This window comes from Anopheles merus, chromosome 3R, assembly GCF_017562075.2.
Source record: "Anopheles merus strain MAF chromosome 3R, AmerM5.1, whole genome shotgun sequence".
Lineage (NCBI taxonomy): Eukaryota > Metazoa > Arthropoda > Insecta > Diptera > Culicidae > Anopheles > Anopheles merus.
In genome coordinates, this window is record NC_054084.1 from 2,973,383 (window position 1) to 2,995,112 (window position 21,730).

At 50.8% G+C, this 21,730-nt stretch overlaps 1 long non-coding RNA gene across 5 annotated transcripts in view; it reads left to right on the forward strand.

The window, feature by feature from the left end:
• Nucleotides 1-6,732: 6,732 nt before the first annotated feature.
• The window catches only part of LOC121596992, a 110,778-nt gene continuing 95,780 nt past the window's right edge, over nucleotides 6,733-21,730 (forward strand). For all 5 annotated transcript variants that reach the window (XR_006005358.1, XR_006005354.1, XR_006005356.1 and 2 more), the window contains exon 1: nucleotides 6,733-7,173. This is a non-coding gene — a long non-coding RNA (uncharacterized LOC121596992). The remainder of the gene's footprint in view (nucleotides 7,174-21,730) is intronic.

Below are 21,730 nucleotides of genomic sequence, written 5' to 3' on the forward strand. Positions count from 1 at the left end.
CCCCGTTTCCACGTGTGGGGAGCGAAAGTTCGAATTGTAATGTTTGCCCAGATAAGATAACAATAAAATTCTGCCAAAAGGGCGAGGGCTGTGTGCGAGCTTTTCCTTGTCGCTGCGTGAAAGAAACTTTGCCAGTGGAACGTACGAGTGTGTGTGTGTGTGTGTGTGTAGTTTCAGGGCGAGGGGGCATTAGACGTAGCAAGTGCAGTGGGGATGGAAGCGACACTTGGGCAGCCCTCCGATTTCGGTGTGGATAATGATGATGGAGTCGTTTGGGGGAGGTGGGGAAGAAGAAGATTGCAGGACTAAACGGCATGCGACCAACTAGACTAGACGGTCCCACTGTCAATGAGATAATGATGATGGCGTTGATGGGTGTTTTATGTTTCTCCACTAGGAGAAGAAGATAAACGCACACACACACACACTCGCACACTTGCACTTGTTAGTCGCTTTATGACCAGCTGTTTCCTCAAGATTGCATCTACACGCACGTTCCACACCGGATCGAAACCCCGGTGTTGGGGTGAAAAGTAGGCCGTGTGAGTGCATTTGCCCCCTCCCTTGCTCTCTTGCTCTTTCACCCCCCATAAAGCGAAAGTTCTGCCGGGGTTGCTAGGGTAATGTGGACAACACACACACACACACACACACACACATGCTGGAATTTAGAAAATTAGTACGATGTGCACTCCGCCGCTCCGGTGGGAAGCGAAGTAGGCGTCGGCTGTGGCTGTGAAGGATGGCGGTTGCAAAATAATTAATTGAAACGAAAACCACAAAATGGTAGGTAGAGCCGCGGGAGCACCACCGGGCCACACACACCGGGAGAACTAACCGGAAGACTGAAGTGTGTGTGTGTGTGTGTGTGAAATTGTTGAAAATCGACTAGAGTACTGCAACATTCTGCATCGTGGCAATGTGGGCAGCGGAACACAGGTTGGTGTGATTTTGTGAGTGTTAAAAATGGGGTTTTTCGGGGTTTCGGGGCTGATGGCGGCGCACTGACCAACATCACCGTGTGTGGGGTGAGTGGGGCACAGTGCAACCAGAGTAGTGCCACTGTGCGATGACTCTAAAGCTCATGTAATTCTGTGCGGTTTTTCCTCCAGGAATAGCAGCAGCAGCAGGAGGTCAACCGTAAGTTGGCAAGCAATTTAATTTACTGATGGAGTTTAACCAGGGGGGGGGGAGGGGCACGAGGGAAGGGATACAGCTCCAGCTTCGAGGACGAACTCCACCACCACCATCTGTGCAGGGGTCGGAGGGAATGTTTTAACAGTTCTAAAAGGGGACAAGAAGGGATTGGAATCCATTAAAAAAGGAGCAGGCGGGTGAAATCCGGTTTGCTGTTGCCCGGGCTTATAAGGGTGACAGAGTTGTGCTGGCCAAAGCTGACGATGATGATGATGATGATGGAATGTTTTTCCGGAACGAAATGCGTCCCCCCCCCCCTCTGCATCGTCGGGAAGTGTATTAGCTTTTATCGAGATTTAAGCAATTTGCATTTTACATCCGCTAAGAGGCCGTTAATTTTTAATAGGAATTTGCAATCAATTTTCGATCGCTCATTGCTGTTGAATTTACGAGCTTTTAATTGATCTTCGGCACCTGGCACCTCCCCCTGTTCGGGCAAGGGTTACGTGACCCGGTGGAGAGGGGGGGGGGGAGGGGGTGGGAGGGGAATGCACGCCCACACACCCCGAATTTTCACCCGATCGCCCGGTTCGTTCGGGTGTTTGGCGGTGCGGTTTTTCACGTTCACGTTCCTCTTCGATTTCCATCCAATTTGGGGCTCGTTTCAACACGTTGACCTCTCTCTGTGCTGCTCCGGGAGGGTGAGATGCGTATTATGCGTGCGTGTGCGTGTGTGGGGGGTCCTGTTTTCAGTTGGCTTCCTTTTAATTTGCTTCCCCCCCCCCCCGCCGAAACCGCACACGTTCGGAGTTTCACAGAATTTGGCGCGAGCCTGACGCATGAACGCTTGCTGCCTGCAAACCGCAAACCGAAGTGGGTGGAAAGTTTTTTTTCTTGTCGATAGGAACCAGGACACACACACACACACACCGAGAGGGAGGACGGTGGTGGACACGCAAATCCAGCTAATGGAAGCGCAGCAAAGATTATGTAATTAAAATTTCTGCCCCTTACTTCAAACAACACCCAATTAGGATTACCATCCAAGTCGCCTCTGCCATTCGCTCGTGATCTGTTCCTCTCTCTCTCTCTCTCGCGCTCTCTCTTTTTCACTTTCCATCCTCTTCCATCTCTTTCCTGGTATGTCAATTTGCGTCCTTTCTGCTGGTATCAACTTTCGGTGGAAAAAGTGCCTCCAAAGTGCTCCGAACCCCGTTTCAGAGTGGCGCACCTTTCCTTCTTCCTCTCACCGTGTGCACTACAGTGCGAAAATACCACCACCAGTCCAGTGATTAATTCAGTTTGTATCTCTCTGATTAATTCTCTCGATTTGACTATCGCACGAACTGTGTGTCGGTGCGGAGCTGTTGGGTGTTGCCCGCCTACATACACCCCTACCGCCAAAAGGGCCATCTCCATTCTTCTCCACCTCCGTGCCTCCATTTTGAAACGCAACCGAACGCAACGCAATGCCATAACATCACGCACATCACACCAGAGTACGGGTACGCACCCTCTCTCACTCACCCATTCGTCCCGAAGTTTCCGATTTGGAAAACACACACACACACACACACACACACACACACACACACAGAGAGAAGTGTAGGAGAAAATCAATTAAACAGCGTTCCGGTGCTTTCGCCATGGCAACACAAAACATCACCACCGCCACCGCCATCGCCCACCCGGGAGACGGTATCAATTTATTCATGGGTTTGTGGGTACAGCAATTTTCCACCCCTCCTCCTTTTCACCGCACCCTCCCCCCTCCCTGCGCTGTTCCCGAAAACGTCAAAACTCTCTTGCGGAATCGACGAGGAGCACTTTTTGTTTTCCGTACGCTTTTCTGCCCTTTGATGGGAGGGGGGAGGGGAGTGGTGGGGGTGTGTGGGTGGAAAATCTGCTTCGAGTAAGAGTTTGGGCATCCTCCGATTAATGCTTGCCAAAACTGTTTGCTTCTCCGCCGTGTCCCTCCCTTCCCCCTCCCACTCACTGGTCCGGTCAGATGGCACAGAAGTTTGTGGAAAGAATTTCGACAACATTGGCACAGCGGCTCGTGGGACCGAACGGCGGTTGGCTGGCTGGCTGGCTGGGCCACACGCCGAGCGGCACGGCAAGGACAAATCGTTCGTTGGGATGGGTGGGTTGGAGAGGGTTGGTGGTAATGGCGGTGCCTGGACGGTGACGGTGATTGAGTTCGAGTGAGCGGCGAGAGGACGCAGAGGTTGTCCTCCCGGTTACCGGAGGACCCGGATAAAGTTTTCAGTTTGTGTTGGTTCAATTGATTATAGATTTTGTTTTTCGGTCAAAGAGAGAGCGAAACAGCGAAAAGAGAGAGAAAGGGAACAAGATCTAAGAGCATGGAAATCTGACAGATCTTATTGAACGGTGGTGGACGGACCTTCGAGTCTGAGTCATCATTTAGTTTAGCGGGGACGATGTACGGCGATAGAGAATGACACGCGCGGAACCGACGGGCAGGAAGATGGTTCAAGCTTAAGTGATGATTCTTCTTTTTCCGGCTTTGCCCGTTTGCTGCTGCTGGTTTTGGTGGTGGTGGTGGTGGTGGTGGTGGTTGTCCCAATGTCGTCCCCCACAGCATGCTTTGCGGCGCTCAAACACAGAGCAGTAAGTGGAAAAACGAACCGAAACTGTTAACGATTTTGCGTTGAATAAGACGAACCCCGGGTCGGACGGGAGATGATCAAAGTTGCTGCTGCTGCTGTGTGTGTGTGTTAGTCAATTGATTTCCAAACACACACACACACACAAAAAGGCTCAAAGACACGGAGCGGATCCTTTCGACAGGTGCTCGGAAGCCGCCTGCTTGGTCGGGCCTTAGTCGACCGGAACGGAACAGCTCGCCGGAGGTAGTTATCGAGGTTGAACCCCAACACGACGGCTGCTGGATCATCAAACGCCCTTCGGTTTGTCGCAAAAGCGTTGATAGCGAGGAAAAATACAGAGTAGGCCAAGCAACACAAAGCCAACACACACACACACACAAAACGGGGGAAAAAGATTGTGATTGTATGTATTGAAACGACATGGAAAGTTTTTCGGAAGGGATTTCCTTCCAATTTCGCTGCGACACAACTCACTTGTTAGGGGATTACCGTTGTGACCGGCCCTTCTCCCCCCGTTCCCCTGTTAACCTGTGGCGCGTAAAGTAGGTGGTTATTTAGTATTGCGATCGTGTTTCGCCCCAGCATCGTACTTGGGAGGTCGTCGTCGTCGTTGCCGCCACCGTGTGGCCCAGGCCCTATAACTTTCAATTTTGCGGTATATTATCTTCTTACATTTTATTTCCGTAATCCCAGGGTGGCTTTCAGGTGCTCATCGTAATGTCGGGGTCGGGAATTTTTATCGATTTTATTTGCATATAAAGAACCGATGCTTAGCTTTTTTTTTTGGTGCGGCGTTCTGTTTTTTTTTTGCATCATTTTTTGCCTCGCGTTGCTGTGTCTGCTGTGGCCTTTACGCTATTCCATTGCGCCCGGGCGACATAACCCACCCTCTACACATACATAGGCACACACGCGCAAACGGAGCTTTTCCGTGAACATTGTTTTTCGCGCTTTATCTAGCCGTCCCGGGGGTGGGGTTTTTTGGCGGTGGGAAACAAAACAAAGAAAGAACAAAAATCGGCTATTGCCGGTCCCAAATAGGATTGTGTGTGTCGGGGCGACTTGTGCGCCTTAAACGGGCAATGGGGCAATGTGGCTGCGGAACAGCGACTGTGTAACAGCTTAATACTTTGCGCTCGAAATTTTGCCTGGCATGTTCTCTACATTATGTTTTCAATTATCCTTGCAATCGTGCGGTACGGCACAGAGGAAAAATCAACCCCTCTTTTCCCCCCCGGCTAGATCTGTACCGAGCCGTAGCAGCAGCAGCAGCAGCAGCAACATCACCGATCACTCTCCGTCGATAAATATTGAATAACAGCGCTTGCTTTAAAACTGGATTGGTCGGGTTGGGAGCCATTTCAAGTGGGAGCCGCTTGATCGGTGGAATAAAAGATGACAAGCATCTGCAAAGGGTCGTAAAAAATGCGCTCGCTTGCCCGCCCGCAGTGCCGAGTGCAACTGCATTAGCGAAAGCGGGAGGTTAATTTTCAATTCTCGTCCAATGGTGCGCTGCACTTTCCCAACCTTCGCACGGTTCACCCGGTAACCGTTTATAGCGCAGATATGTTACGCGCGATACGAATAAAGTAGTAGAAAAGGAAGAGAGGAGAGAGAGAGAAAGGGACAGCAACAGCAAACCGCGCAGCAGTAAGAAGACGCAGGAAGTGGAAATAAAGGCCGAAGAAATATCGACCCATCGGATGCATCAACTTTCGCTTGATGAAACTTTTTAATTGCTACAAAATCCGGATTTATGGTTCGTAAATAATACACGAAGTGAAATAAAAACGGACTGACTCTCGTCCGGCAGGGCGCAGGGTTCGCCAACATACATACATAGAGGGGAGGTGATGGTGACGGTGACGGCAGGGGAAGCGCAGCAGCAGCAGCAGCAGGATGCACTTGCACTGAACCTGTGTGCAGCACTGCTCGAAGGAAGTCGAATCTTTTTGCCCCACTGCCGGTGTCGGCGGGGGGAACAACACCATGCAGAATGGGTGCAGGGTGAGGCGGCGGTTGGTGAAAAATGCGCGGACGCCTGTGCTGCAACTGCACCGTAGTGAGCAATGCGAGTCGTAGCCGGTTTTCGCTTTGGCTTTGGGTGGTGCTATTAAGATTCAGCACTCATCTTGAAATTTTCTGGAACAAAGTTCACACAGCGTTCCACAGTCCCATCTCCCGGTGGTGCGGTTGTTACGGAACCGGATCCCCCTCTGGAAAGAGTAGGGCAAAAGTTTTCGCTCGAGAGGTGATGCGAGGATGCTGCTGCTACTACTACTGTGCGCCGGTGATACGATGCCGCACACTTGGGCGCCAAACCGTCCGTCCGTCAGGTTTCAAATCCGGCAAAGGGCATCCGACCCGGTGGCACCTAGAGACGCGAAAGTGCGCTTCCGCTGCGAGAAGCGGCAAGTCTTTCTGCTTGCCGGGGTTTTGGCAGATGCAGTGGTGGTGGTGCAACCGATGCAGGGGTTTTGATGCCATCGCTCATAAATTGTTAATACTTCCACTCTACTTGCAGCGGCCACGGTTTGGTTCTCCCGGCTGCTAGCAAGTTCTCTTCCATAGTAGGCTAGCATGTGGGTCCTTCCATCCACTACACACCAGCACACACACAGGCCGTTGCTAGGGAGGTCTCGCGAGTGAAGTGGGCATAATATTCAAATTGTACCGCATTGCATTTCTCACCCAGGGGCAAGTTAGACCACTCCAAACATTCGTCAATGGTCCACGCACGGTTGAATGTGGGCAAACCACGGCGTGGAAGTGGCGTGGTCCGTTCGATAGACTCCCCAGGACAGAGGACGCAAACGAGACTGCTATCCCTAAAATGGTCTCTAATATAAAAATTTGATTTGCATAATATGTGTTTCCAATGTGTTGGTGCCTGAGATTACCACCTCGAACCTCTCGACGCAGTAGGCGCTGCTCCGCTTGGGCATGGGGCAGTGGAAAGCTGACGGCCGAGCGACGAGGTGAGCCCGTCTGAACCTTATTTAAAGAGGGTGTGCAACCTTTGGCTTCCGACGTTTTAGTGTGTGTGTGTGTGTGTGTGTGTGTGGCTCATCCTTCAAACGTGTTATTTACGTTCATCAGGCTTGCCACACCCGGCCACAGTAGCGGCAGCAACCGCACACTATCGTGTTTTGCCATAGTTGTTCGCCCGACAGCATCGAGGATACCGCCTCCGTGTGTGTGTGTGTGCTTGTGTGCCGGAGTAGCGAAAGAGAAAAATCATCATAATTTATGCTGTTTCATCAGGAGCCCGGTTATTACTCACATCCCTCGAAAAGGCCGTCGCATCCTCGACACGGTCCGGAGTATCGAGTTCATACGATTAAGTCATCAGGAACCTTCCGCCGCACCGCCCCGCACTGACGCTGCAGCGGCGCGGGTCTCTCGGGTAAGTAAGGTGCAGAATACATCCTTTTTTCCCTGGCGTAGCCTACTTTTTCTTTCGCTTGCTAGAAGGTGCCTGTGCCCGTGTGTGTGTCTGTGTGTGTGTGTGTGTGTATGTGGGGAGGTTTGGTTGGATTTAGGCGGATGGATATTTATCAGGCGCATTCCAGCGCGTTGAAGATGGGGAGCGAGGCTCGTTTCTGGGTGAATGTGCGCGGAACCACAGCAGCCGGTTAGTGCCACGCTGCCGTGGAACGTGGCGCGTGAAGGAATGCCGAAAGAATGCGGTCGAGGAGGGATGGCAAACGAGAGGAGTGGGGGGAGGGAGGGAATTGAACGAGAATGAAATCACGAGATGGCATCAGAAATTTAATTCAAACTTTTACTTGCACACCGACCGGCGCGTGGCTTGTTTCCAACGCGACGGGGCTTCCGGGTTGGTTTGCAGCAGGCAGGCACCAGTGCGCCTGCTTCGGTTTGGTTTGTAATTTTAAGGTTTTGGGAACCCCTCCACTATTGCAGTGATTGGGTGTCTATAAAACAGCGAGCTGCCACGCGGCTCCATTCGACATTGTAAGCGTTCTTTTGCCGTATCCAGTGTCGGGTTTGTAAAAGAAGGACTTTAGTTTGTAATAATATTTACAGTAGAATGAAAATGTGCTGGGAATGCGACTACCCTGCTCCAATAGCACCATAAATATTACAGTTCCACGTGAAGAGCTTGCGGGAGTTTTGGGGCCACAGACGGGTGTCCTTTTTCGAAGACAACATGGTGACGCAAAAATCTTGAAATTTACCATTTAACCACTTTGCCATATTAATAGTGAGCGGTCGTGTTGCTGGAACAGCTTTTAAGCGAGAAACGATACGCCCCTAGTCCAAGGATTTCCCGAAAGGGAAGCAAAACAATACGATACGCGTCGCTCGGTTGTGATTGTGTTCGGGCAAGGGCAAAGTATTTGCAGGAGATAATTATAACCCTCCCCTTCTAGAGAACGCTCCAAGGGTTTGGAGCCACTGTCACAGCGGACTCCATGGCCTGGAACTTTAAAATTATGCTACGCTTAAGAGAATATTTGGCCTCTACCCTGATAATCCCGAACTTTGGTCTGCATTGGTCTGTGCGTTCCCCATGAATACCGCCCATCCTCCCATCTTCCCATTCGCTCGGTCTCCCGAGTTGAGCGGTCGTGCCCCAGAAAATCCATCCCCTTGCTCTCCCGGTGCCGAAGTTCGTACCATCCGGCGTCTTTACCATCCATTAATATCACCTTGGAGAGAGAGCGAGAGTAAACCCAACGGCTAATCTCAACTTTCACAAGTTCTGCTTTCGAAGAAATAGTACAAATTGAACCTAAAAGATAATCTCTTTTCCTAATCCCCACGACTAATTGATGGAGGGGTTAGGATGCTAGGGGGAGTAGGGTGGGGTGGGGGGGGGGGTGTTTGGGGTGGTCCGGGTAGAAGCGAGTGAGTTAAAGAGCGAGCTGTTCGGTTCGCAAAAAGGGTCACCCGAACAATATGCGCGCCCCGAACGATGCAGGTGGGTGGGTGGGGATCGGGTACCCAGGGGGCAAGTTAGGCGCTAGGCAGATGGGAGGGAGGGAGGAAGGGAACAATAACCCTCGTTGAAGTTTGGCTGGTTCTAGAGACCAGCAGCAGCAGCAGCATTAGTATCAGTACAAACCTTGGCTGCGTTTTGCAAACGGGAGAGGCGAGAGGGAGAGAGGAAAAAAAGAGGCAAAGAGAAAGCAAGGTGAACGTCACGAGATCCTTTGAGGAAATGAGATTTTCAAGTACAAAGGTAAATATCTTGAGCAAATTTAAATATCGTGGTGGGTTTAATTTCCAAAGTCGTTCGTTTAGGGGGTTCGCAAGGGATCGGCTGCCTTAAAGGTAGTGGGTGCGGTGGTGGTGGTCCCCTGTCGTGGTTTCTAATTGTAGGTGTTAGGGCGCCCGTACACCCGGCGTGTTTGTCTCCGAGGAATCGGTGCAGCATCATCCCGGACACCCGCAGCGGCGTCGGGTCGCCGTCGTGGCAGAAGTCCGGGCCGTTTCTCCGGGTTTTGTTGCGTAATGAAAACTTTCCAGTCCGTTAAAATTAATCAGTGTTTCGAAAGTGTTGTCTACAGCACAAATATCGGTGCGACATTGTATCAGTCGGTTAAGCAGGCCCCCTTACCATCGCCACCACCACCGACCTCGATCGACCGTTCGCTGGGCGTTCGTTCCGTGGTGTGGGCTTGGTTAACTTGTTTCACTCGAAAGCTTAACTAAGCCGGGGTCATGCGGCCGCCGTGCAGCGTTCCTCGCTTGCCGGCACTGTTGTTGGTGGGCAAATTTATGGCCGCATAGCCTGGGGGGGGGGGGGGAGGGAGAAACTCCGGGGCCAGGAATTTTGATTATTATTTAATTTGCATTTAATTTGGCACCCTACAGGCACGCCCGCAGGAGATGCCGAAGCTCTGGCTTTCGGGGCAAGTTTTTATTCCTTTTTGTGTGCTGTGCATTACAAACCGCCAATTCGAAATGGTACTCCAAAACAAGACGCGTGATTCTTCCGGGTCGTAGTAGCTGTAGTTTCAATTTTGTATGGTCAGTTGTACAACAAAAAAACGAACTGTCAGCTCTAGCGATCTCCCTCACTCTTGCTGCTTCTCATGCTCTCTCTCTCTCTCTTGCTGCCTATTTTGAGCACAAAGCTTTCAAAAAGCACTGACGAGGATAACGTATTAAATTGCATTTGACAGACATTACGCAGCAGAAAGACATTCTCTGAAGTGGAGCACACCCGATCGACTGCCATCCGTACACCATCAGCTAATGGCACACATACCGTCACACACACATACAGGTTCATCATATTCCATGGCTCTTCATTCCCATGTTGTACATGTGTGTGTGTGTGTGTGTGTGTGTGTGTGTGTGTGTGTGTGTGTGTGTGTGTGTGTGTTGTGTGTGTGGTGTGTGTGTGTGTGTGTGTGTGTGTGTGTGTGTGTGTGTGTATGCGAACGGGGACAGCCGTGTCATAGACGATATTCGAGCAAAGGCACGTTTGTCTCCAATTAAATTTCTATCACAAATGAATGGATCATGTTAGCCTTTGATTCTATTGATTACCTGAGGCCCGGTTTCCCCGGTGGACGCCGGACGGTGCCCGGCAGCGACTCGGGGGTTTTATTTGCTGGCCAAGGATTTACAAATCCCGGTGGACCGGCGAGCCGTTGCTGCTGCTGAGGGTTGTAGGGCCGCCCGTTGTAAGCTGTAGGATTCCGAGAATCCAGCCCGAACCGAGAGCCCGTCCATCTGCAGCTACGTTGGTCGGTCGGTAAAACAAGCGTCCGCAAAAGTTCGAAGGCCGGCCGGCCGACGGTCGTGGGGTCGAGTGCTCAGGGGGTCTTGTTGTACGAGTTTTGCCCTCGTGTCGTCCACGTGTGTGCCTGTTTGGAGGGGCCGTCAAATTTCAAAGGGAAAACACCAAGCTAGTCGAGGGCACACATGCACACACATGGACAGGGGAAAAAAACGGCCGAATGACAGCGAAAGCGGCAGCAGCGCGGCCAGCAAAAGCTTAGAAGCGAGAGGCACACGGGCAGGAGCAACAAAACGAAGGACACAAAATGAAATCACGTTGACACGGACAAGCTTTGATGAAAATCATTCTTCTGGAAAGAAAAGCATCACTTCCGGATGATTTTTCATTTCGTTTCACGTTTCTCGCTCCCTTTCGCTCCCGTGTCCCGTGTGCATACGAGCGCGCGCGAGCACCCACTACTGTGTGTGTGTGTGTGTGTGGCCACGCGCCCTCCACCCACACCCCACATCGATGAGCGTCCGGCATGTGGCATGGGCCGTTGTGGCGTGGGCGTCCACCGTCACTGGCTTCGTGCTGGTTTGCTGGCAAAAGCAAGAATAAGCTCCACGAGGCGCGGGCATACAAAAACCGCCAACAAAAAAAGCCTCTCACATGAGCAAATCCTTTCACTGGCTTGTTGGGGGGGAAAACGGGACAAGAAAAAATAACACCAATCCACCACACACAAAAAGAAAGCAACCCAAAACCCATCGAAAGCATCGATCGATTGCTTCAAAGTCGCGCGTTTCGGGAAGTTTGGCCGCTGTCGCCGCCGCCGATGGACTCCTGTGTGCGCGTTAATGTCATAAAAACGAAACGTGACATCGCCAGTTGATTGGTTGGAATAGCAAAAGCAGCACCCGCCCCCCCAAAACAAGGCTGGGAAGCAAAAAAAAAAACACCAAAATCAAAGAACGAGAACACAGGAGTCTTTTTTGGGGTTTTTCCTCTGTGTGTGTGTATGTGTTTCGTTTGATCATGAATTTTCTTTCATTTGTGGCCCCGCCACCCTGTTCCCCCACGATCCGATCGAGTCCTTTCGCGGCAGTTTCACGTGGTGGGAAGGGAGGGAGAGAAGGTTACTTCAATTCCAAATCAAGTTGAGCCAAAACGAGAACCAGCTTCTAATTACCCAAATTCATCCGAGTTAAGGCAGTGAGGCGCAGTGAAGGGTGGTGGGGGTTTGATAGGTCGTAGGAGGCCATGGCTGGTTATGACTGGTTTGCGCAGCGTGGAATAACTTCCGGCTTTCCGTTGATAAAGCAGCTGGATAGCATAATTTGTTCCCATTTTCGCAGACGATTCCTTCGGGACGGGGGGAGGGAGGTGCGGGTGTTGCGTTACACGCGTGGTTGGCATGTTTTTGCTTTTAGCATTTTTTTCCCCTCACACTCGCTTCTCTAACAAACAGAGCTTGTTGGAAAGGATTTTGCATTGGTAATTCCAAGGTTTCGGTGGAATCTGGCACGACCGGTGGAGTGTCCGATTTTCAACCGCGCGTAGCCACGGACCACGGATGGTTCGATTCGCTGGAATGGCACAGACGCTGGAAGCCATCGAACACACCACGAACCACGAACCACGCGGAGATATGGGCAGCATGAACATGGCAAGAGCGAATTTGCGAAATATTCATAAATAATGGAATCTTGTTTTTTTGTTTTTTCTTTTTTGCTGCCGTGGTCGTGGTTTTGTTTCTTTCGTCCAATAAAGCAGCGGGGAGAAAGCCCGGTCAATATTTCCACGTATGGTAGCCCGCTTTTGGCGATGGTTCTGCACCGTTGTACTTCGAATGTTATGCGAACGAATGGATGATCGTTTGTTTTTTGTGTTCCACAGCTCCGGAATGGATGGCACAAATGAGAGCATTCTCTGTCGCGCGCGGTCGCCGCACAGGCCGCCGAATGAATTGTGTTTTGTGGAGCAGAGGTGGACGGGGAGGGGGGGGGGGCGCACTTCAATCATTTCCATATTTTTGTATCACATTGCTCGCGGGCGGTGGCTATCGTGTGCGTTTTGGCCACTTCTTTTTCAACTTCGCGTGAATGATGATGGGCCGAAAACGGCTGTGAGGCACGACTTACATACACTTGCTGGTATTTTTTCTGGATTTGCTTTGCGTTTGGTTGCTGTACGTTAATTTCGCCCCATCTCTGTGTGTGTGTGTGTATGGTCATAACTTTTAATTTTGTGGTATAACATTTCCATTTCCCGCCGACCCTTGGGCACGACCTTCCTTGCGTTGCGTCGGGCAGAATGGAGCAAAAAGGGCATGATCGTTAATATTCATAAACACATGTCGTTGACGGTGGTGATTGGCGGGCGTGTGAAGGGGAGAATGTCGCGCTCTTCGCCTTGACCTTGGCATCAAATCTGTACCGGCTGTACATGGTGCGAAACGACTGGCCAGATTGTGTCCGGTCGAGATTTCGGACACAGCAGGCACGACTCCCTGCGAATAATTTCACCAACCGGGTAGTGGTGCCTGTTATTTCCAGGGCACGAAGTTATTTCCTTTTCCCACGAAAACGAGACTGAGACCACTTTGTGGACAGGTGCCCGGCCCGGATAGTGATGGCGGTGGTGGTGGTGGTGATGGTGGTGGTGGCGGGTCTAAGGATATGCATCGTCGCCCTTACACAACCCCCGGCTAGAGGGAAGTATTGTCGTCCCGGTGCCGCTACTAAGACGTCTTAATTCCCCTTCGCTAAGCTTTGTTGCCCAGTCATGGTGTGGAAGTGGGCAAAATCATAACTTGCACCCTAAGAAACTCAACTAACAGGATGACATGGGACGGTCCCTGCCGAGGGGATTGCGAAGGGAACTTCCTTAAAAACTACTTCCTTCCAACCGCAAAGGAGAGTTTATAACAGATTTACAATAGCGAACAGTGATGAGGAGTTTCTTGCCGCATTCCCGGGAAGATGGTGATGATGATGATGATGATGATGATGCTGCTACTGCTACTGCTAAAGGAAACTGCTGACTGTAATATGCTGAACGAATTAATTTAACGCATGGCCAATCATCCGTGAGGCTGTTTTGATTGGCATCATGTGTGTGTGTCCATGTGTCCATGTGTGTGTGTGTGGTCTTTTACACACACAGAGACACACGCAGAGAATATTAGTTAGTTTGCGTTTCACAATCTCTCTATATGGGTTTGATTGGGGTGTCTCCTTAGGGCGTGCGCGTTTCCTCCGGGGAGCAGCGATGGGGCGGTAGCGATGAAACGAGGCAATTTAAATATCTACCACACCCCAACCCCATTTTGCAGGTGAACGTAGTGCTCTTTCGCAGTTATCTTTTAGTATGTCATCACAATTTTGAGAATGTCCGAAAGAGCACCAATACAAGAGGGCACTAGTACCAACCGGAAACTTCAGCTAAAGTGCTCCCCCCCACCCAGGATGTGAGTGGATATCGAGTATCTTGATCGAAGCACACATGCACCTACCCACCCACACACACACACGTATACATTCAAAGATCACCGATGGCCATTTCGAGAGGGCCAGTAATTTGGGGGTAGACGCGCTGTCTTTCGTACGTTCGACATTCGTATTCGGCTACGAGTGCCAGTCGGTGGGTGGGCTTCGCACGATCGGCACGGCAATCGTCGGGTGAAAGTAGATTAGCCGTTGAATTCTCATAAATATCTAATTGCATCCAATTATTTGATGTGCGCAGCCCGGTCGGTCGTGGTGCTGTTTGATTCGCCGGCTGGATTTAAACTGTATCTTCTGCATGAATCAACAACCTTCCGGCGACTCCCGTGCGACTGCCCAAATGTATAAGCCAAACCAAAGGCCCTCGGTATTAGTGGCCCTGCCGGACGTGCAATGCCGGTGCACGGCTACGCTGGCTGTGTGTACTAGAGTGTATGTGTCTGCCTGGAGGGGAGAGACATCGTTTACCCGTCGACAAGGGCTTGCTGTCGATGCCGAAGTGCGATGCGAGCCCGATGCGAACCTGGCTGCCTTGCCCGGGGCAAGTCCTTTGAAGATCATAGCCACAGGACGGAATAAATTGCCATATACATATCCCAGAGCTTTTAAGGGAAGAGCCCGGGTCCGTCGTCCGTTTTATAACGTTATATCGAACACAGAAGCCTTCGGAGACTCCACCGGCTTTTGTGCGACCGGGCGGGCAGGCAGAGGCCCATTGTTTCTCAGCAGGATACACTGGGGACCGTTTGGATACCGTGCCCGTCCTTCCGTCCGATAGTGTGTAGTGTGTGTGTGTGTGGTGTAGGGTTTGCAGGTAAACAAAATCCTTTTGTCCCTGAAGTGATTCAAAGTCAATTTACACATCTATTATTCAGTGGACGCTGTGGAATACCTGCGAACACAGCGGCTCCGGGATGAATCATTTATGCATTTTGCTCACCCTAAAACGCAACCGTGTACACGCGCTACACCGGGGTTCGGTTCGGGCGAGTTGTCCTCTTTCGCCGCCCGCCGAGTAATTGGCCTGCGGACGGAAGATCCACATCCTCCGGTCAAAACAAAATGGATAAATTTGAGTGTACAATGTGTGGTGTACGGTGGTGCGATGTGGGCGCTGGGCCCATCCACACCCGCCTCACCCGCGTCTGGCGCATTCGGCAATATTGTTTAGCACCATAAATGTCGTGTTGTTGTTTTGTTGTCCTGGAATTATGTCGCTTGCCACTTCCCTGCCCCAGTCGGTGGTGCGGGGGTGAGTGTCCTTTTTTTTGTCGCTTGAATATTTATGCAAGATGGTCGAATTTTGCAGCATAGCGCCGTGTGCCAATGCTACCTGGTAGCCGAACGCAAGATAGAGCAGTGGACGTGTAATCGATTCAATTGACTTGAAATGTGTAATACATATCGTTTATGAATGTTTGATTGCTTTTAGCAGACACAAACTAACGGCAGGCTTGTATCGTAATTGCCAAAGCTCTGCACAAAAGCTCTGCATTGGGGTGTGTGTGTGCTTGCCTTTCATCCTGCTGTCAGGCCGCTTCACGGCTGTGACGTTGGCAAACCTTGCTGATCGAGTGTATAATTGTAGATGTTAATTTTGCTAATGGCTTTCGATGGCTGGGAATACTTACGAGCGGCAACCGGTCGGAGTGGTGCGGTATGTCTTAAACCATAAACCACAGAGAAGAGAGGGACACACACATTCTTGCATCGTACCCATCGGTCGTCGTCGACGGTCTCGGTGCAGTAATGGTGTGCAAATAAAGTGTGTGTGGGTTTGCATTTTCGGCCAGATGTTCGGGCATGGTATTGCCACCCGAGCCGTCTCTCTCTCTCTCTCTTTGGCTAATCGATATCGTTGTTCTGGTCGTCATTTTCCGTCCTTTGCAACAGTGAGCTCCACTTGCAACCCACACGGACGGACAGGGAAGCTAGGGATTTTTCTCACAAATGGAAATGAGAGTGCTGAAAGCAGTAGTACACACAAGTACAAGGTAAAGTGTACCGGCATCGTCTGCCGTGCGACTGGCTGCTCAAAGCCAATTTATAATTTTAAAGTTTTCCAGACCTCTCCACAGACTCCACCCAGGGCCCGTTTGTGCGGAAAAGGCCAAAAGTGAACGCTGGCGGCGGCGTGGCGCCCACACCGACCGGATTCTCTTACCGTGGGACTAAGGGTGATACACAGCCGGAGCGATTCTCAAGCGCCCGGCGCTTTCCTTGGCCGAAAACACTGCATTCCCCAAAGTGGAAAGATATAATTTTTCAACCTTCACCAAGTTTGACCTGACTTTTTACGCGTCAGTTTCGGCACACGGTGGAGGCGCCCGGTGAACGGTTCCAAAAAAGAGAGAAAAAAAGATGGCGAGCAATGCTAGGATGCAGTTTGCGCTTTCATTCAATGAGATTCCGGTGTGCGGGTGGTGTGGGTGTGTTGGATGGTTTTTTTTTTTGTTGCCATTTCCGGTTTGAGCTGGGAAGCACAGCTCGATGCCCCCGTGTGGCCATTGCCGGTTTATCGCCTTCGATTTTTTGCTGTCCACCCTCTTGCTCCTTCACTTGAATCCGAAGCCACTCGAGTAAAAACCCAGCTCGGAGGAAGCATGGTACAAAGTGTGATAGAGAATTTCCTTCACGTCCCGGGCAGGAACTGTGTCTGGGGAAAATGGTGCTTCTTATGGTGTGCGCCTTTCTTGGACACACACACACACACCGAGCATCAGCAGCACCCGAGAAATGCACAGCGCAGCGCAGGAAATGGAACAGATGGCTCTCGATTAAAATGAAACGATATTTTGTGTTGCTTTTAAAACCGGGGCTGGCAAACCAGACGAAAGCTGTTGTCAAAATATATATTTATAAGTATTTCTGCGCGACCACCAGGCCGACCATATCCTTTATTCCTCCGCACCACCGAACTATTCTGTTCTGGAGTGTGTGTGCCTGTGTGTGTGTGTGTGCGGGCACTGCAACGCGCGTCGCTTGAAGAAGCGATTTTGCGGAAAAATGATTCGCCTCACCGTTTTAAGCGACCCCAAATGGTGCTGAAGAAAAACTTTGGCTCATAAAAAAACCGCCATAGAAAGAGAGAGACAGTCTAGCGTCGCACATAGAACACATTGACACCCTTTTACGAGGGGGGAGGGCGGGGGGGGGGGGGAGTATTCGGCAGTGCGGCCAGTGACGCCAAGGTGCAAAGCGTGTTTTCTGGGGCTGGAGTTGGGATGGGGGGGCGAATGAAAAATGTTCAAAAAGCCCGGCAAAAGGGCAAGCATAATTTAATTTTCATACTTTCTGCAGCAGTCACGAATGACAGTGACTTTCGGTAGCGACGGTAGCGATGCTTCGAACGGGTTTTGCAGCCACACACACACACATACACAGTGACATGGTTTTACGTTTCACGCTGCACTGCTGCAACCGAATGGCGCGACGAAACGAGCATAAATTTAACTTTAGTTTACTGCAACTAGTTTTCCTCCTGCGTTGCTGCTAATGACACAGAAAAGCTCCCGATCTATATGGGGCTTGTGGGGTGGTTTATTACGAAGCTTTGCAAAGCGATAACAGGAGAGACAGAGAGAGGGAGAGAGAGAGAGAGAGGCTGGTGGTAAGAGTAGGAGAAATGGCAAGAGCACACAGAACCGAATGGACAAAGGAATACTGCGTGATCTCTTTGGTGCTGCTTTTCCCACGCTGCAAGTGTTTGCTTTGTGGAAACACGGTGCGTTCCGCTTCCGTGTGGTTTTGCCTGCAGCCCACGGTGGTGCCCCCGCCAAATAAGCTCCTCACCCTCCCCGATTGGCAAACGACAAGAGCCGGCAAAAGTCGGTAAAGTTGTATTTTAATTCGCAAAAAGCAGCACATTTGCGGTGAAATTTTACCTCGTAATTGCTTAATCTAAAGTTAAGTGAATAGCACTCAGCATTCTACTTCTGCTCCGCTGCTGCTGCTGGTTTACGTCGGATGCTCAAAGTACGGCGTCTCGCACCCCGTACCCGGGTGGAAAGGAACACGGAAAAAGCATACATAAATCGTAGGAATGGTTGGGTGGAAATGCAAAACTTTCCACTCGACGCCGGCAGAAGAATGTTGCCTTTTTGCTGCGCGGTGACGATGATAAAAATGGTCGAAAACAATGCGCTTCAGCAGCTGAGTGATGACGATAGTTTCGTTTGCGCTGCAGCGAAGCGAACTTTGCCCGTGACCGTGGGGCCGCGCTCCGTGCTTTTCTTTTCTGTTTTTTTTATTAGCTTGGGGGTGCCCGTTCATTTTCTGTGCCCATAAGACGCAAACAGAGGGAACGAGGGCACTCGAAGCAAAGCGCTTCGTGTTGGCCCTTGGTTGGTGGTTTTCATTTGCTTAATAACGTCGATACGACGGAGTCCAATTTCTTCTCGTTGGGCTGGGTGGTTGATCAGGAGTTGTGAGGATGGGTTTGCAGTGTGATTAGGAAATAGTGGCCCTGGCCAAAGTGGCAAAACAAGATTAGTAAAGTGAGTGTGTTTCGGCATAGTTATGGAAATAAAACAGTTCGTTGTAAGTCGATTAGCACGAAACGAGGCACAAAAGTCTTTTGGTGCCAAAGGGGAAAGCAACGGATGCGGGGGGATGGAGTGCCATTTGCTCTGGTCTTTCCAGCACCCGTTTGGTCTTTGCCTTTGACTTCATCAAGATGGAGGTGGTAAAGTACAGCGGCCCAAAGCCGTCCTTTCCCCCGTCCCGCCACAACTAATTAATGCTGCGGAGGGCTTTGGCTGCCCTTACACGCATGGGTTGCAATGGTTACGGTGTGGCGGGACCGGTGGCCGCAACAACAAAAAAACCCGAACCCATTAGAAAGGATTAAGCAGTAATGCAGATGAATTTGAAGCACATTCGGGTCAAAGTTTTGACCCCGGCGAGACTTTGATTGATTCACGGGAAGGTCAGGACCGGAGCAAAACGGGGGTGAGTTTATACAGGGCGCGAGCCCAGAGACGAAGGCAATCCCCGCTCTCCGGGGGGGGGTTAGAGGGTGCAGATATTGTGATGAAAAAAGTTTCCCATCACCTTCACCGCAGCTGTGCTTCGGAGCTACGACGTACCTGGACCAGGGCTGCTCGTGTGACGTGGGATTAGTAAAAACAATGTTTTACACTTACCTCTTCTGGCAGAGCCTAGACTTTCGGTGGAGTAGGTCGAAGCGGCCGGCGGCCAGTAGGTACACTACGGCGAAGGCGAACAAAAACAGAAACAAAAATCAAACAAATAATAAAGAGAGAGAGAGAGAGAGAGAGAGAGAGTGCGAGGAGGTACCAACAAGGAGCTATGCAAAGACAAAACAAAGCGTAGAAAAAAGACGACGACCGCCGCAAAGTGGAAAGAATAAGCTTGCCGAGTTGACAGGCTCTCGGGGTAAAGTCAACCCGCGCGCGCTCGAGCCCGGTCACTGGCTTTTCTCCTGTTTAAATATTTGCTTTTCCACTTTCTCAGGGCTGTTCTCAGGGTGGCTGGGCAGCTCGCCGGCCGCCTGCAGCCTGCGCCCCTGCCTCGCACTGTTTGTGGGGTTTCTTATTATGTTTTCGGTTCCGCCGACGGGCGCCTCGTTTTTCTTACTTACTGGCGGCTTTTCTCGGCCAAATGGGTGCGAGTCGACAAAATGGTTAATTTATTAACAAGCCAAAGATAGAATTACCCACCTTGTTTTGCTTGCTCGGCCGCCGCCGCCGCCGCGTCCCGGTTTCGGCTTGGGTTGGCACGCAGCCCGCAACTTGAATTGGCAGATGAAGTAAAATTAAAAATTAATAGGTAGACTTTTGTTGCTGGAACGTACCGACAATCCCCAGCATCGCAACGAAACAACAAAAAAAAAATAATAATAATGGGAAGGACACCCAACCCCGTCGGTCGGTGCGTTGCGATTCTGTTCTGCGGCCACAGGCAGTATGGTCTTGTACTGGTGGTTGTTGTTTTTTGCATGGTATATTAATTTTCTGACCGTGTTTGAATACGCTCCCGATGGAAGGAAACAAAGCAAAACAAGAAAGCTTGCCCCACTCCCCCCCCCACTTTCCCCCCTCGCTCATTTGCCCACTTCGAAAGTCATACAGGCAAATTAGAACCCATTTTTTGGGGATAATGCAATGGTGGTGGCGGTGGTAAAGTGATGGAGGTTCTGTTGATGAAGACACGCCAGTGAGGGTGAGCAGTAGGTTGAGCGTAAATTTCAACGCTCCGTGGCCGATGTCCCTGCCATTTGGGAAGGGGAGTCCACCGAAAGGGAGAGAGAGAGGGTCACAGGGCGGTATGAAGGAAGGATAAAGCCATGTTTGTACCGTGTACCATCCGGGTCGCGTAGGATTTTCCGAACACGGCGACAAAAAGGTGCATGTGGCCCAAAGGTGTATCCCTCGGTGAGGCAGCTGGATGGCTACGACGACGGGAATGTGACAGCAGTGTGTCGAAAGGAGAGATTGTCATTTTTCAATTTTGATGATCGTTGGGTACAAAGGCCCCTTCTCGCTACCTTCGTGCGGTGCGCAAATGAGGGTAAAGGTCACCAGAAATGTTTTGCCAACGACACGACAACGTGGCTAAAACCTTAGGGGTTGACTCGTTCCTTTTGACAACAACCGCGGGTTTCGATCCACGACGTCGATCTTGAATATGATTTAATGACGTTCGCGACCAGTGTCCCATTGAAAGTACATTTCATCGAACCGTTTAAGGATTATGGGTGCAGAAAAGTGGAGAAAATCCTTTCGGGAGGAATTGAAGTGTGCGACTGATTCCTTCACAGAAGAAGCTCCGTCGAGAGAGGCGACGCCATCAAGTTGCTTTTGCTTCGGTTGCTGTTGCCGGTGCTTCTGCTGCTGCTGGTTGGGTTTTGTGCTTCGATTTTTCTCAATCAGCTCGCTGATTATGTACATATAGCTGTCGTCGCTGATGTTTGGCTATCGTTTAGGTGGTTAAATAAAACTCCGTTCTTCGTCCTTCACGATAAGGGGCTCCTTTTCTGTGTTGCTTTTTTCTCGATTATACTTCGGATGAGATTGTACGAATGTACGGTGTGGAGAATGGTGTGGTGATGTGTGTGTGGGTGTGTGTGTGTGTGTTTGAGCAACTCGTTCCTTTTGCCTCGATTCTGTGAATCGAATAGTCGTAATAGATGGGCTACGCGGGCACGAATAGATACGAAAGAGTAACAGCAGCAGCTCTCCGACGAGCTGATGTTCCCCCGTAGCTGCTTGCTTTTTCGATAATAATGGGAGGAGAGGAGTCGGGGACGAATGAGGGGTGAATGGGACGGAACGATCCGTCTGTCTCGTTGATGGTTGTAATGGCATCCGTCTTTAGCGATGCCCGACCAACAGCTCCTTGCGGGAACGGGACCACAAAATGGCAGGGGTTGAACGCGGAACGATCAAAGAGGATACAGCTGAAGCATAAATAGAGCAAATATTATTTCCATTTTAAACGAGGAACGACCGGGCGCGCATTGAGGATACGGGAACACACCACACTACAGCAAGCATATTTTCTTTGCCGGCAACACTTGCACAGCCCCGGGATGGGTGTACCATTTCGCGTGCGGAGGGGAAAGCAATACGGGGGGAGGATATTCGGCACAGTTTATTCTGTGACGTGATTGATGGGTTTATTCGAATGTAAAAATCTAAAATAAGACGCTTTTGTGGAAAAGTGTGAGCAGCAGCAGCGAGTGCTTTTTCACTCTCCAACCGACCCATCACGCAAACGGCACCATGTCTACACAA